Source organism: Mauremys mutica, chromosome 2 (genome assembly GCF_020497125.1).
Source record: "Mauremys mutica isolate MM-2020 ecotype Southern chromosome 2, ASM2049712v1, whole genome shotgun sequence".
In the NCBI taxonomy this organism is placed as follows: Eukaryota; Metazoa; Chordata; order Testudines; family Geoemydidae; genus Mauremys; species Mauremys mutica.
In genome coordinates, this window is record NC_059073.1 from 68,713,681 (window position 1) to 68,730,118 (window position 16,438).

The window sequence follows — 16,438 nt, forward strand, 5'->3', positions numbered from 1 at the left end:
AATAATCAGCTGTGATTACCCACTTGTCTGCTTCCCACATCAGCATCAGCCTTCATGCTGTCTCCCATGCCATCCCCGCATATTGTGAAGCCACCACCTTTTCTCCTCTTTCAAATCTCTCCTCAAAATATCTTTCTTGATAAAATTTTAATCTTACTGTATTTTCTTTGTACACATAGTACTCAATCTTAAATCTGTAAACATTATGCCTGTGTTTAAAGTTATGCTTGGGGCCTAAAAAGAGATTCCCAATATTTTCCAAAAATTTTAACTTTACAAATAAAATTTGACTTTAACATAAGATGTATACACCGAAAGGAGCATTTTCTGCTCATTTTGTCACTTTTATCATAATTCAGGTGTCAGGAATGCAGGATTCTGATAACTGCCAGCTCCTATTCTGGGTTATTCCCCAGTATGCACTCTGCTAGTGATATCAAATCTACAGTTGAACAAACAGTGCTGGAAGCTGGAAGCTTGCATTATGGTCAAGTCCCACTTTTAACCCAATATTCTATATTTTTAACATTATTTTATCATGAACAGTATATGAATTTTAAGCATTACACTTTAAAATTATGGCATATTGGAGACAATGAGACTCTTCTTACCACAAATAGATAGCCAACTGTTGGTGCAACATCAGATGGACTCTGGGATATACTCCAAATGGGAGTTGGAAGTCAAAGAGGGTTTGCATTGTAAACCAGAGAGATGGAGGTGGAGAAGCAAGGAATTATTTTGGAAACTTATTCTCTTTCAAAAGAACAAAAAACCCCAACAATTAAATACAAATATAAATGTGCTTCTGAACTCTCTTTAGTTGGGGTATTTAACAAGCTGGAAATGTCTTCACCATACCTAAAGATCACCTTAAAAGGTATTTTCAAAAGACAACAGTAATCTAACAAAATGTAAAATGTCTAACCTGCCAATGTAAAAAAGAAACAAAAACGACTGGCCAATTGACAACGGTAAAAGGATTCATTTAATTTAATTTTGAAAAAAATCAATATAAAAATGAAGTCCAAAACTTCTTAGTAGATGCGTCAGAAGTTGATTTATTAAGCATGGAGCCTAAGCAAGCACTCATAAGAGAGAAAATGCTTTCTTTCATCTTTAAAACACACTTCCCATTCTTTTGCAAATACTATCTTTTCAAAATAATTCTTGTCTAAGTAGCAGTGACACACCATCAGAACTCGTGAACAAGGCAGAATAGAGTAATAAATGCTGCACTATACATGCATTTTACACATTCAAAACATACAGAATATGATGCTGTGATGGATTTTAAAATAAAATCTAAATTCCATGTAGAAACGCATGTCACAAAAGGTTTCTGGATATATTAATGTAATTAATAACTATTATTGTAGGTAATGAGAATCATTCTGTGAGAGAATCATTCTGTGAGAGGCTACTCGGTGAAGAGCACAATATAACTACAGAGACAGGTGTGCAGATATTCTTGAAATATCATATAAGAACAGATGTGGAATTTCAGGCTTCCAATTTCTGTTTTCATTATGAATTGCTCAAAAGATTTCCAGCTGTAAACAATACTATTTGTTCTAACTTTACCAGTAGCATGCTGCTGTACTTATAGTAAAGAGAACATAATGATCAGTTGTCAGGTGTCAACAGATGGATTGTGGCTTCATGGTCTTATAACGTGTTCTAAGATGCACGTTCGTAAAACAAATTTGCATCTCCACTTCTGACTTGTCTCCACTCTCCCTTAAACCTCATCTCCGCCTGTCTCTCACACTCCTGGAAGTTTCACACCAGCTTAAACTTAACATGGCTCAAATTGAACTCCTTATCTTTCTTCCCAAGCCCTCTCCACAATCCCAGGCACTCTTGGCAACAGCACCAGCTGCTCTGCTAATCAGGCCTTCTTCATTTGGGCGTTTTCTTGGATAGGAGATCTTCTCATCTTACTATAGGCCCCTGGCTGTTATGTGCCAGGTGCATTTTTTTCAAATGGTCTGTACAGAGGGGCAGAAGGATGTGAAGGTGTGTACGAGTGGGATGGATGGATGGATTCAGGTTGGAGAGACAGGGATAGACTGAAAAGAGAGAAAGACATAGAAAGAGCAAAAGTGGGGCAGCCAGAAAAATATAAAGGCAAAGCTTGAACACATGATGTAAGAGCCAAAGAGAAAGAAAAGAGGAAACAATAGACAATGAAAACAGTGAAGGATAAGATACTGTCTTGGAGTTTTATACTGCTGCCCATTACTCTAGTAAACTATCTCCCACATCAAAATCACTAACCGCAAAATCCCCAGTGGACTTCATGGTATGTCCGGCACTTTTGGCAGTAAAAACTCTGTTGGGCGTAGGTGTTTTGTTTTGTGCAGGGGGTCGGGGTGGTAAGTGTTTACAAATAGAAAGGGATGTTTGTACTGTGAGCCTCACTTCTGCAGGAAAGACTTTCTTAAAGAAGCATGCTCCATGATGATTACAGTAAAGAGAAGAGAAAAAAAGTGAAATAGGGCCAGGCAGGTAAAGAAGATAAAAGCCTGAGATTCTTAAAGCAACTTTCATTTTTAACAACTATTAATAGAAAGTTGTTACAATTACATACAAGAAGCAGTACACAACTACTTGTGCAAATTCCTTTAAATTTGCAAGGGTTCAGTCATTGTCATTATTTTTATTACAGTAGTGCCTAAAGGCCAGGGCTCCATTGTGCTAGGTAATATTCAAACACAGAACAAGGAGACGGTCCCAGCCCCTAAGAGCTTATACTCGGTGGTGCAAGTAAAATCCATTTCTTACCCGGGGGGGGGGGTGCATCAGCTAAGGAGGGCATGTGACCTCCCCAAATGACCCTCCATGTGACTCCTCACTGCCCCGCCCCCAGCCTGGGGCCCCCACACTCTCCCCATCCCCTCCCCACATCCATCCCATGTTACCGGGGAGGAGGTCTGTCCTCCTCCTGCTGCACTGGAGACTTCGGGGCAGGGCTCTCCCAGGAACCACAGTGGGGAAAGGAGCAGAACCTCAGCCCCACCCCCTGCCTTTCCACAGAGCTGCATCTCCGTCCTCCCTCTGTGTATCACAGCAGCAGCCCTGCCAGAGGATAGGGCTGGAGGCAGTAAAGCTGCCAGAGAAGCTGCTAGTGTTCTGCTCCTTTCCCCGCTGCCCCTCCCAGTGGGGAAAGGAGTAGAACCCCCAGCTCTCTCCTCCAGCGAGGCTGCTACTGTGTCTTTCCAGTACTCCAAACCGGCTATAAATAGCTTGCTGGTACGGCATACCGAAGCGTACCGGCCTACTTGCACTGCTGCTTATACTGTAAGTAGTTGCAGAGGTATCTTAAGTTTTCAAACCCTGTTCATATAGATTTATTGTGATGGCTTCTACCACTAAAAAGTGAGGCAGTGTTGTCTAGTGGATAAAGCACTAGACTAGGACTCAGTAGACCTGGGCTCTATTTGCAGGTCTGCCAATGAACTGCTCTGTGGCCAGAAGCAAGTTGCTTTCACTTCTGTGTGGTTCTCCTCTTCTATCACTCTTTTACCTGTGTTGTCCATTTAGAAGGTACATTCTTTGGGATAGGTACTGTCTCTCATGATGTGGCTGTACAGTACCTAGAACACTGGGGCCTCCACGCATTGCTGTAATACCACTACTCCTCCCACCACCGACAAAAATGGGCAAATGCCCAGGTCTTCAAAGGGTTAATTATAGATAGGGGCCTTGACCTACACACTCATGAACTTTTGAAACATTCAGATACTAATCCAAACTCTGATATTCATGCCCATCTCCAGTTAATTAACATTATTAGTACAAGACATGCCCCACACATTGCAGGAGTTAGCCACAAAAAAGTTTTCTAAAGACGTCTTACTCAGCTGTCAGTTATGGTCTCTGCTACCAGAAAATGATTTCGCTCACAGCTGGCAGATAAGGAATGATTTATAATTGCCCTCATGGAAAGAAAAGGGCACAGTTGACCTTTCCCTATAAAATGCAAACTTGTTTTGTATATCAGAAATGTCTGAACCCAAAAATCGATGTAGATTTCTGTTTAAGTGTCTGATTACAAGTTGTTAGGCTAAGGGCTAAATTGCAGCTAGAAGCTAGAGACCTCTGGTAGTGGATGGTGCCGAGGTTTCCAATCCCAAGTAGGAGTAGGTTGAGGCACTATGCCTCAGATAGGTACACAGCACGTCTTGGAGCACACAGCTGCTGAGATTGCAGTGTGCATGCCCTCCATGCAGTGCCAGTTTTGCTGGCACGGGGAGAGTTGAGAAGTGCAGAGCTACCAGGACTCTATCTTTATTCCATCCCCTTTCAAATGCTATGGGAGCTAGACTCATAGAGTTCTTGCACCCCTTGAGAAAGAGTGACTGTGCTTGGTCCCTGCACAGTAGGGCAGTGAGGGGAATAGGAACCTTCTTCCTCCCTGCATCCCCTATGGCACACACCCAGCAGATTCAGGTACAGTTTGTCACTATCTTTAATTGGTTGTACTGCCGTAGTGCCCAGAGTCCCCGATTATAATCAGGGCTCCATTGTGTTGGACTCAGCTGGGCCCCGCCGGGCAAGCGGGTCCCAAGGGAGCCTGGCCCGGGCAGGCCTCACTCCTGCTTCAGCCTAGCTGACTGCACAGCTCCCGAGGGGCTGGAGTATCCTCATCCAGGACTGGCTCCTGGCCACGCAGCCAGCTCAGCCCAGGAGACACCGTCACCTCCCAGCAGGGCCAGTGAATGTGGCCAGGAGGCAGGGCATGGGGGAGTGGGTCTCTGGAGGGCTTGGGGGTGGCGCTGGACAGTGGGGGAGGTTTCAGTGTTTTGTGGCACTGGGCAGTGGAGTGTCTGTGATGGGGGGTGCTGGGGAGTGGGGGGTAGAGGTCTGTGTGTGTTGGGGAGCAGGGCAGTGGAGAGTCTGTGGGGGTGCTGGGCACAGGGCTCTGTGGGTGGGGGCACCGTGAGTGGTGGTGTTCAGGGCGCTGTGCAGTTGTGGGGGGTCTCTGGGTGGGGGGCACTGGGCATAGGGGTCTATGCGGGGGTCATTGAGCAAGAGGTTTGGGGGCCTTGGTGTGGAGTGGGGGGGGTGTGCTAGGGCGGGGTGTGCTAGGGCGGGGTGCAGGCCTGCTCCCAAGGGGCGGGCTGGCAGCGCAGGGCTGGGCAGGCCAGTATGTATCTGTGGCTGCTGGTTTGTAAACAGTACCATCACGATGGGCTGGGTGGACTGTGGCTGCCCCTGCCACACCGTGCCCCATTGCCCTGGGACAGCCCCTCACTCTAGGTACCTAACTTCCCCCGCCTCCCCACATCATGCCTCATTTCCCCCATGGGGGCCCATGTTTGGCATCGGGCCCACAAAAGGTTAATCCGGCCCTGGATGGCTGAGGAGCAGGGAAGCCTAGAAGTGGGTGCCAGTCATGGAGCACAGAGTGGAGATACAGATGCACCTGCCCTGAACTGTGACAATATGCTTTAGGACACAAAATCACACTTTACTTGTTTTAGGACAATTCTAGAAATTTATATTCTGGCATTCTTGTTTGCTCTTGCTTATCTTTACAAATCACAAGGCACGCAAGTGCAAATCCCACAGACAAACACTTGAGTAATACCTTAAATCCCAATGACAATTTTCATATCATCTCTCTTATTGCTAGAAGACTACAAAAATGTATTAACCTTAAGAATAATCTTTCCTCTTTAGACTTGGCATGGTTTTAAGTACAGTGAAATTCACTTAAATATTTAACAGTAGAAAGACATAATACCTTAATAAATCTAATCTAGTGTAACACTATTTGTTAGTGGCAGTCAGACTACTGTATAACCAGGGGTGGGCAAAATACGGCCTATGGGACAGATCTGGCCTGTCTAACATTTCTGTCCGGCCCACCAGGCTCTTTGGCTGCCCCCTTGCAATCTCCGGGCTGCTAAAAGTCCTGCGGTGCAGCGGGGTGCTCAGGTAGGCTGCCTGCCTGCTGTGGCTCCACACCGCTCCCGGAAGTGACTGGCACGTCTCTGTGTGCCCCTGGCGGGAGGCAGTAGGGAGGTGGCTCTGCGTGCTGCCTCTGCCCACAGCACCGTTCTCACAGATCCCATTGGGAGTGGCAGGGACGGTACTTGCGGGCGCAGTCAGCACATGGAGAACCGCTGCCTGCCCCAACTCCCAAGGGGTGCACAGAGACTTGGCAGCAGCAGCCAGCCACAGCCACTTCCGGGGGCGGCGTGGGGCCACGGCATGCAGGCAGCCTGCATGAGCCCCCTCCCACACCTCAACCCCCTGTCCCACATCAGAACCCACTCCTGCACCCAAACTCCCTCCCAGACCCTGCACCCCCTCCTGCAACCCAATCCTCTATCCCAGCCTGGAGCCCCCTCCTGCACCAAACTCCCTCCCAGAGCCCATACCCCTCACCCTCTCCCTGCGCCCCAACACTCTGCACCAGCCTGGAGCTCCCTCCTGCACCCAAACTCCCTCCCAGACCCTGCACCTGCACCTAAATCCCCTGCCCCAGCCCAGAGCCCCGTCCTGCACCAAACTCCCTCCCAGAACCCCATACTCCCTTCATTAATATAGTAGAAATGTGAGGCCCATGACAACTTACCAAAATTCATGGAGTGACCCCCCCTGCAAAAAGTATTGCCCGCCCCGGTATATACTCACATTCAGTCTGAATCTCATTTTTGTAAACCCAACCAATAATATGCACACACACAAAAAAGTCAGCTATCATTACCGATCCTGAAAATACTGGTATGCAAAGCCCTTTTGTGATACCACTGGATAACAATGGAATACCCACTATAACAGCAAAGATGATAAAACCATATTCAGCTGTACAAAAATCTATTTTAAATACAATATACAATAAATTATTCTTAGGCAATTGAATATTTGACATGTTCTAATTGCTGAAACCCTGCGCTGGATATCACACTTCTGTATTCTTACTTTGTTCCTGGGCATCAGGAGTTTTTCATTTTTCATGTCACAAGAAAGTGCAATTTATTAAGGAAATTTATACAAGACTTGATGAAAACTGAGGCATGCTACAAAGCCACATTTCAGAGGTAAAACAGCTATCTTATCACAATACAATTATCATGTGTAATGCACACATTTCCTAACACTGAATAGTTTTTAAATACGTTTTAGTTATAAGTAAATCCCCTGCAGCTCACTATTTGTTGACAACCAGCTGAAACACATGCTAGATTTAATGTAGTACAATTCTATTTAAAGTTTTTTTTAAAGTTTGTTTTAGCTGAAATGAGTAAACTCTAAAATTTTATCTATGCGAATTACTGCTTAAATTGAATTTGTTTGCTGTCCCTGCCAAAATGGAAAACACATTCCATACTGAAAACAAAGCTTTCACCTCTAAAAAAGCAATGTATTTCTTCACGATAATAAAACAATATTACTGCAAATTACAATCAATGCTAGTTTCATGCTTTTCTGTATTAGCTGCACCAGAAAAAAACCAGTCACACCTAACAGAGGGAGAGACATCTATGTCTAAATAATTACTGGTGAAATAACATCATATAAATAACTATAAAGTGCAATTCCAGTATACATTTTCTTTTAACAATGTTTTACACATTACCAAGAAAAAATATGCTCACTTTTAAAATATGAACCCAGTTACCTATCCGAGATAAGCATAAGAAACGTTTTCAGGTAAGAAGTCATTATCATTTTACAGATATACATAGTTCACTGCATATACTTAATGTTCACTTTAAGTAACATTATGTTGTCTTCATTTTGAATGAAAACAGTCCAGCTTTGTTAAGTACATTATTCAGTTGGGGATTTCTACCTACCAACTTCCCGTAACCACTACCAGCATCTCCATCAGACACGGCTTGAGAGGCTCATGTCAAAAATTATTCTAGACTATAATATCAGGAAATCTCTTCTTTAAAGCATGCACATGAGATGCATTAATTTACAGACCATGTAAGTACAGTTAAATGGCAATTCTGAGGATATTGGAAAAAACTGCCATACACTAAGAACATTGTGCCTGCACATTCTCCCCATTCATCACTGTCCAGACCTAACTGTTGCTATGCAGGAAGGTTATTTTCAAAGTCTGCACCAGTAAAACCACCTTATGGCAATAAAGCACAGACAAATGCAGACAATACAAGAAGACAGCAACTGAGCGTCCTTTGTGGTAGCAATAATAATTTCATAACCATTTTTGTTGGTAATGCTTTGTCCTGTACTAAAATCGGAACCTAAGTATGCATTTGAAATTTATAGTAGTTCAAATATTTTTGAACTAATTCAGATAAAATATCTTTGTTTTTGAAGTGCCCCACATTATGAAACACTCATATACATTGTATGCATATCCACTTACATAGAAAGTTAAGCAAGCGAGTGACCAAGATGGAATTTTATGGGCCTTTACTTAGAAGGTTACACCGTTTTAATTCAATATTTTAGAAGTTTACAACCCTATTTTGCCACATTTTGGACAGCACAAACACAATACTTCATTGGGAGATGACGGGAAGGAGTAGAAAGCGACATTAAAGTAGCGATAGTTCCTTATACCTTTCTGATATTAGCTGAGGCAATCTACTGTTACCTCAGACGCATGGTGGCAGAAAGCCAGCTGGATGAATGGTGACTTAACACACAAGTTTATGTGGGCTCTACAGACTGACACAGACAATATCATTAATTTTAAGTTTTAACAGTCAGCTAAGGTAGTCAACTACCTTCATAAGAAGTATGACTACATTGCTTAGTGCTTGTTTTCTTCTCTTCCAAATACAGTTTTAACTGGGAAACATACCCTCTAAATTGGTATTGTTTTTATAAGAAAAAGTTCATATTAATTAATATGTAGGTCACAAATCTAAAAGAGATTAAATAAAATGGTGTTCAAATTATGGAAAACATTCTGGAAGTCTCAGAATCATAGAAGAAAAGATTGTCTTATATACATTGTTTCATTCCATTGATAAAGGCAATTACTACAACAAACAAGGCTTTAGGATAAAAACTGGCCTTTGGGAACAATATTTGTGTGTGCAGCTAAAAATATGCTGCAATATACCAGTTTGGGTTCCCCCCACCCCCAGCCGCCTAATAGGGAATTCAATAAACAAAACAAAGAATCCACTCAAATACTAAAGCTACAAGCATCTTTGATGAAAGAACAATAGCATATTACTCCACATTCCTCGACCTCTTTGCAAAAAACACGAGGATAGTTATCACCCTGATATAATTAAAGTACATCTCTCAGAATTATCCTTTTAACTGTTCATTATTTAGAATAGTTTCATCTCCATATAAAGAAAGTCTTACATGCCTCTAATTCAATTATTCTGCAAAGAGACCCAAATAAATTCAATATTGCCATTACCATAACAAAAGGGAACTAATAAAATTGCTCACATGCACAGGCTCAAGGTTTCACATGAAAGCAAATTTTCCTGTAAAAATACATTGTATTTCCCTGCTAAATCCACTCTGTAATGACACGTTTTGTAATCTGATGGCTATCCCACTGGAGTACACATATTAATGGAAGCAAGACCAAATTAAATAGATGACATGATTAACAGTATTCATTTCATGCATGACTGTGTTTTATGGGAAAGATAAAGACCTGAAAGTAATTACCATGAATTGAAACTCCTTCACTGACCTCTGCTTGCAGCTAGCAGTCGTTAAGTACTGATGTTTTATAACAAAGACCAATGCCTTTCATCTGTGTGCTTTCTTTTAACGCTACAAGCTGAGCACCTCCACCGTTGCATGGACACAGTACCTCTGTATCTATGTCTGTAATGCAGCATAAAGATTACTGTGGAAACCTATCAAACTGGCAAGCAGCAACGTCTGCAGCCAATCAGAGAAAGGCACATGCAGAATCCAGCACATGCTCTCTGAGGCTCAGATACTGTCACCACTGTTTAACAGGCTGCTAATCTAATTATAGCTGTTTGCTAGCACAGTGCTACTGAAGTACAGCACATGAGCAAAACTAAATTTCAATACATTAAACCATTTAACCACAATAATCAGATTTGGGTTTTTTAATAAAATGTAAATGCTTAAAGTTAAAAGTCCACCTTACACAATGAACTGCTTTAAAACCTTGTTTTTTTCTGAACTCTGAAAAAAATGAGCAATATTTAGTAGTGCACTTTCAAAATCAGACTTGTAGTCCATTAGTTATATATATATCAGTAAAACATTTATTACAATGTAGCAGTTTATTCTGTATTTCTGATTCTGTATGTGTGATTACCAGTATATTGCAAAATTACACAACTCACAGCCTGCTTTATTTACAATGTTTAGCATAACAATTTAGACCCCAATTCAGCCAGGTACTTAAGCATATGTGATTCAGTACATGAGTAATCCTACCATGTCAAGGGAATTACTCATGTGCTTTAAATTACACATGTGCTTATATACCTTGCTGAACTGGGGAACTTTGTGCATTTGGAAACCTAGCTGTAATCAATCTTCTGTCAGGCTACAGTGGAATGCCATGCAAATTGCTGCTACTGTACAAACTACTAATCAATCTGGAAAATATTCATCATGAATATATTCCACACATGTATGGTGAATTTAATCCACTAAATCTTAGATGCATGTTATAAATGCATGCCTAGTGCCATAAAATAACTAACGTTATGGATTCTGAAACAGAACATACAGAGACTATTATGTACGTAACTGAGTTTTAAAATTGCTGACAAGTTCTGTAATTCATTATTTCAGTTTCCATACTTATCAGATGTACAATAATGAGAAAAAGGTGTAGCTATCTGACATTTACTACTCTTGACAGTGTATGTCAAGTAATTTCTGTGACCAGCACAACAAGAAAGTAGTTTTCTGAAGTTTTAAGAGCCCATATGGTTCTCTTATGTAATTAGAAGTCTACAGTGGTCACAGTTTTCAAACTTGGATGTCCAAATTAAGCATCTAAATCTATAGTTAGGCATTTAACTAAAATGGCCTGATCTTCAGAGGAGCTGAGTATCCACATCTCCCATGGAACAAAGTGGATTCTTTAGGTGCCTAGCACTAAAGATAAAGGCACTTTTATATAGATAGCCAAATAGAGAGAGTAGGTATGTAAACTTAGGCAATCAAGTTTAAAAATGTTCCCTTATGCCCATCTATTCATATGTACAATACATCTATAAACTCCTCTCACACAGACTTAAAACTCACTGCAATATTACTCAAAGTGAGCTGCTATGTGCCAACACCAGCACTTTTCTCCTTAATTCTTTACTTTCTTATTATTAACACCACACAGTATTAATCACTCTCCTACTGTATGGTATTAAAGGTTTACATATGCTTCTGTTACATCATTCTTATCTGGGTAGCAAAAACTGAAATTGTTACTTCATAAAAGTTGCTAACACAAGACTTCCATATAGTATCAGAAGAAGTCCAAATTTACGGACAATATGAAAATAACTAAACCATAGCTTTTTTTACTCTGTTAGTGAAAACTGTTAATAAAAACCTGTTATGTTGTACAAGTATTAGGCCTGGTCTACACTAGGACTTTAATTCGAATTTAGCAGCGTTAATTCGAACTAACCGCTCAACCGTCCACACCAGGAAGCCATTTAATTCGAACTAGAGGGCTCTTTAGTTCGAATTTGGTACTCCACCCCGACAGGTGGAGTAACGCTAAATTCGACATGGCTAGCTCGAATTAGGCTAGGTGTGGATGCAAATCGAACTTAGTAGCTCCGGGAGTTATCCCACAGTGCACCACTCTGTTGACGCTCTGGACAGCAGTCGGAGCTTGGATTCTCTGACCAGCCACACAGGAAATGACCCAGGAAAATTTGAATTCATTTTCCTGTCTGGGCACTTTGAATCTGACGTCCTGGCTGGACATCAGGGCGAGCTCCGCAGCACCTGCAACGATGCAGAGCTCTCCAGCAGAGGAGTCCGGCCAATCCAAGAATAGAAAGAGGTCCCCAGCATGGACTGACCGGGAAGTCATGGATCTGATCGGTGTGTGGGGCGAGGAGTCTGTGCTGTCGGAGCTGCGCTCCAGCAAGCGGAATGCAAAGACCTTCGAGAAGGTCTCCAAAGCAATGATAGAGAAAGGATACAGCCGGGATGCAATGCAGTGCCGCGTGAAAATCAAGGACCTGAGACAAGGCTACCAAAAAGTCAGAGCGGCAAACGGACGCTCCGGAGCCCTGCCCCAGACATGCCGCTTCTATGAGGCACTGCATGCCATTCTAGGTGGGTCTGCCACCACTGCCCCACCAGTGACCGTGGACTCAGTGGATGGCATAGTGAACCTGGACAGTTCCTCCTCGATGTTCGCCGATGTGGAAGATGAGGAAGGGTCTGTGGAGGACGGCGCAGGCGACAGCCAACACAATACCGCTTTCCCTGACAGCCAGGATCTCTTCATCACCCTCACAGAGATCCCCTACCAACCCTCCCCGGCCGTTAACCCGGACTCTGAATCAGGGGAAGGATCAGGCGATAAGTGCTATAAACATGTAAACATTTATTTTTTATAAAACAGGTGTAAAAAAATAGAAATACTATATATAAAATTTTCAATGAAAAACTATATGAAAAGTAGGTCCACACATATAGGGATTGAACAATAATCCTCCAGGGACAATTCAAGAAAGGTCTCATTTAGGTCCTCGAAAAGCCTCCGCAGGAGGTTCCTGGGGAGAGGTGCCTTCTTGGGTGCTCCGTGGAAGCACACTCTTCCGCGCCAGGACATCCTTATGTAGATGGGAATCATCGCCTCCACAAGCATGGCCGCATATGGTCCTGGTCTCTGCAGGGCTTCCCTTAGCATCCGCTCTTTGTGACTCCGAGGGACCCGCATCAGGGTGATCTCGTTCATGAAATGCTGCATCTAATTAGGGCAATTAGTGTATTGTTACTGTTGTGAATGGTTGACTTTTACTTTGCATAACAATGACCCTCGCTTAACAGCCACGTGTTGTAGGCCACATAGGAAAAGCATACATTGATCTTTCCCGTGCACTGGCGGGAGTGGCTGGAAAAGGGTCAGAGTATATGATTTCCAGATTGCCTTTAGTGGGAGGGCACAGCTATCCATTAACTGATAAGCAGAATGTACTGTAAGGCTTACCAGGACTGTCTGCTAGACGGATTCAGCTGTCTCTCCCCACTTGTCCGCTCTCCTGTGCAATGCCGCAGCCAATGAGAGCGTATTCCGAAATCTCGAACTTGTCCTGAGATCTCGTGAGACTTGTTGCCCTGTATGGTCTTGTTCAGAGAAACTGACTAGACTGTGTTCACTGTTCGCAAACATGTATCTGTTCAAGGAAATCAGTTACTTTTCCCATCACACAGCTTCGGCTCTTTCCCGGACTGCCCCGGCATCCCCCTCGCAGAGGCTGGCGCAGATTAGGCGGCAAAAGAAAAAGACTAGGGACGAGATGTTCGCGGAACTGATGGCCTGCTCCAGAGCCGAGGCGGCAGAGCAGAGACAGTGGAGGGAGACCCTATGTCAACAGCATCGCACACACAGCGAACGGGAGGACAGGTGGCGGCAGGAAGACCAGCAGGCGACTCAAACGCTGCTTGGGCTAATGAGGGAGCAAACGGACACGCTCCGGCGCCTTGTTGATGTTATGCAGGACCGCAGGCAGGAGGACAGAGCCCCCCTGCAGTGTATCTGCAACCGCCCTCCCCCGCCAAGAAGTCCTGCCCCCCCCTCACCCAAAAGTACAAGACGGCGGGGCGGTAGGGGCCGTGAGAACTGTCACTGCACCACTGCATAGCGCTAATGTACCACACACCTCTCACGCTATAAATTTGTAGAAGTGCTTCCCTTCCAGGCTCACCCAGTCCCAAATCCAAGTTTCATCCCCCCAGTGTGTATTAGATTATTAAAAGCTGTTTGCTGTTATTCACTGTTTCGGTCACGTCTTTCGTGTCAGAGGATTTTTTTGTGTATGGGGGGGGGAGGGGATTTATAATTGCACGGTATAGCCTACATTACCAGGGTACAGACTTGGGGGCATGATCAACTGCAGGGCACACACACACTGCAGTCAGTAGGCACCAGGGTCACTCTGTGTGGTGTATGCTGCCCCGGGTCATTCTGTGATGTGTATGCTTGTCCAGGGTCCTAGCGCCTGCCACCCCCTTAATGTTAAGGCACGCTGCCCTTACCATGCACTTCCACCGTAGCAACGAGCCTCTCCGCTGCCCTGAGCCCCAACAAGAGCCCTCATCCACGGACAGATACTCACCCTTCCCCCACACCCTTCACCCCTTCCTACGCCCAAACCCGCAGCCCACTGCCGTCATCCAAACCCCTATCCAAAGAAGGCACCACTCGCCCCTTCCTGCAAACCCACCCCTTCCTGCAAACCCTCCCCTTCATGCACAACCACTTGCAACCGTCCCCCACCCCAGAGACCTATGTAGGAGCAGGAGGATGTCATTCCTCTATGGAACAAGCGGTCTGTACGTCAGTGCACACCGTGCCCAGCACAGTATGCGTCCATGTTTCAACACCTGAACAGAAATGCAAAGTAAAACAAAGATTTATTAATAATGAGTGTTACAATTAATTTGCTTTAAAACGTGCTTTGGAAGTGGGGGAAACTTGGAGAACGGGGTATGTAACCGCAGATCGAAATCGACACATACAGACACAGGCCCAGGGTCAGTTTCTCTTGAAAGCAAGTGGAGAGTCATAGGTTACCCTGCTCTCCGAGGAAACTTGCTTTCAAAGCCTCCCGGATACACAGCGCTTCCCGCTGGGATATTCTCTCGGCACGGGTGTCTGGCTGAGCATAAACTGCAGCCAGGCGATTTGCCTCAACCTCCCATCCGGACAAAAAGGTCTCGCCCTTGCTCTCACAGAGATTGTGGAGCACACAGCAAGCAGCAATAACTACGGGGATATTCTTTTCGCTGATGTCCGAGCGAGTCAGTAAGCTCCGCCATCTCCCCTTGAGACGTCCAAAAGCACACTCCACCACCATTCTGCACTTGCTCATCCGGTAGTTGAAGAGTTCCTTCTCTCTGTCCAAGGCGCCTGTATAGGGCTTCATGAGCCAGGGCATTAGCGGGTAGGCTGGGTCCCCGAGGATCACTGTAGGCATCTGCACATCCCCAATCGTTAGTTTGTGTTCTGGGAAGAAAGTACCTGCCTGGAGGCGTTTAAACAGACCAGAGTTCCTGAACACACGCGCGTCATGAACCTTGCCCGCCCACCCAACGAAGATGTTGGTAAAACGTCTCCTATGGTCTACCAGTGCTTGCAGCACCATTGAAAAGTAGCCCTTTCGGTTAATGTACTCGCTGGCCTGGTGGGCTGGTGCCAGGATAGGGATGTGAGTCCCATCTATAGCCCCACCGCAGTTTGGGAATCCCATCGCGGCGAAGCCATCTATGATGTCCTGGACGTTTCCGAGAGTCACTACCTTTGAGAGAAGTTGCTCAACGATTGCGTGGGCTACTTCAATCACAGCAACCCCCATGGTAGATTTGCCCACGCCAAAGTGGTTCGCTACTGACCGGTAGCTGTCTGGCGTTGCAAGTTTCCAGAGGGCTAAGGCCACTCGCTTCTGCACACTCAGGGCTGCTCGCATCCGGGTGTCCTGGCGCTTCAGGGCAGGGGACAGCAAGTCACACAGTTCAAGGAAAGTGCCCTTACGCATCCTGAAGTTTCGCAGCCACTGTGATTCATCCCAGACCTGCAGCACTATGCGGTCCCACCAGTCCGTGCTTGTTTCCCGGGCCCAGAATCGCCGTTCCACACCATGAACTTGACCCATTGCCACCATGATCTCCACTGCGCGGCGTACCCTGCTTTGTGAGAGGTCTGCGCCACTCTGTGAATTCCTGTCCTCACCGCGCTGCCGGAGCCTCCTCGCACGATTTCTCAGCAGCTGACTGTGGAAGAGGTGGACGATAAGGTGCGAGGAGTTGACAACGGCCATAAGTGCAGCGATGATCGCAGCGGGCTCCATGCTCGCAGTGCTGTGGCGTACGCGCTGTAACCGACAAGAGAAGGGCGTGAACAGATTTCCCGCCGGAGCTTTCAGGGAGGGAGGGCGTGATTGACGGTTCAATGACAACAGTTACCCAAAAGCACCCTCGACACATTTTTCCCCCAGGAGGCATTGGGAGCTCTACCCAGCATTCCAATGGGCAGCGGGGACTGCGGGAACTGTGGGATAGCTTCCCACAGTGCACCGCTTCCAAAGTCGACGCCAGCCCCGTTACTGTGGACTCAGAAATTCGAATTAGTGTATTTACTGTGGATACACAAATTCGACTTCATAAGGTCAAATCCACAAATTCGACTTAAGTAGATTCGAAATAGTCTTGTAGTGTAGACAAGGCCTTAGACTCCATTTCTAAAAGAAACAATATGTTCAAAGCTGTATCTGGCTAGGAATTAAAACTGAAC

The 16,438-nt window shown here is 44.9% G+C and overlaps 1 protein-coding gene across 4 annotated transcripts in view; it reads right to left on the minus strand.

Annotated features, from left to right (window-relative positions):
• The window catches only part of FAM110B (family with sequence similarity 110 member B), a 179,034-nt gene that overhangs the window by 83,470 nt on the left and 79,126 nt on the right, over positions 1–16,438 (minus strand). The window contains exon 1 of one of the 4 annotated variants that reach the window (XM_045004738.1): positions 9,637–9,694. The exons of the other annotated variants lie outside the window; for them this stretch is intronic. The gene's annotated coding sequence lies outside the window, so the exon portion shown is untranslated. Of the gene's footprint in view, positions 1–9,636; positions 9,695–16,438 lie in introns of those variants that run through there. 4 annotated transcript variants of the gene reach the window in all.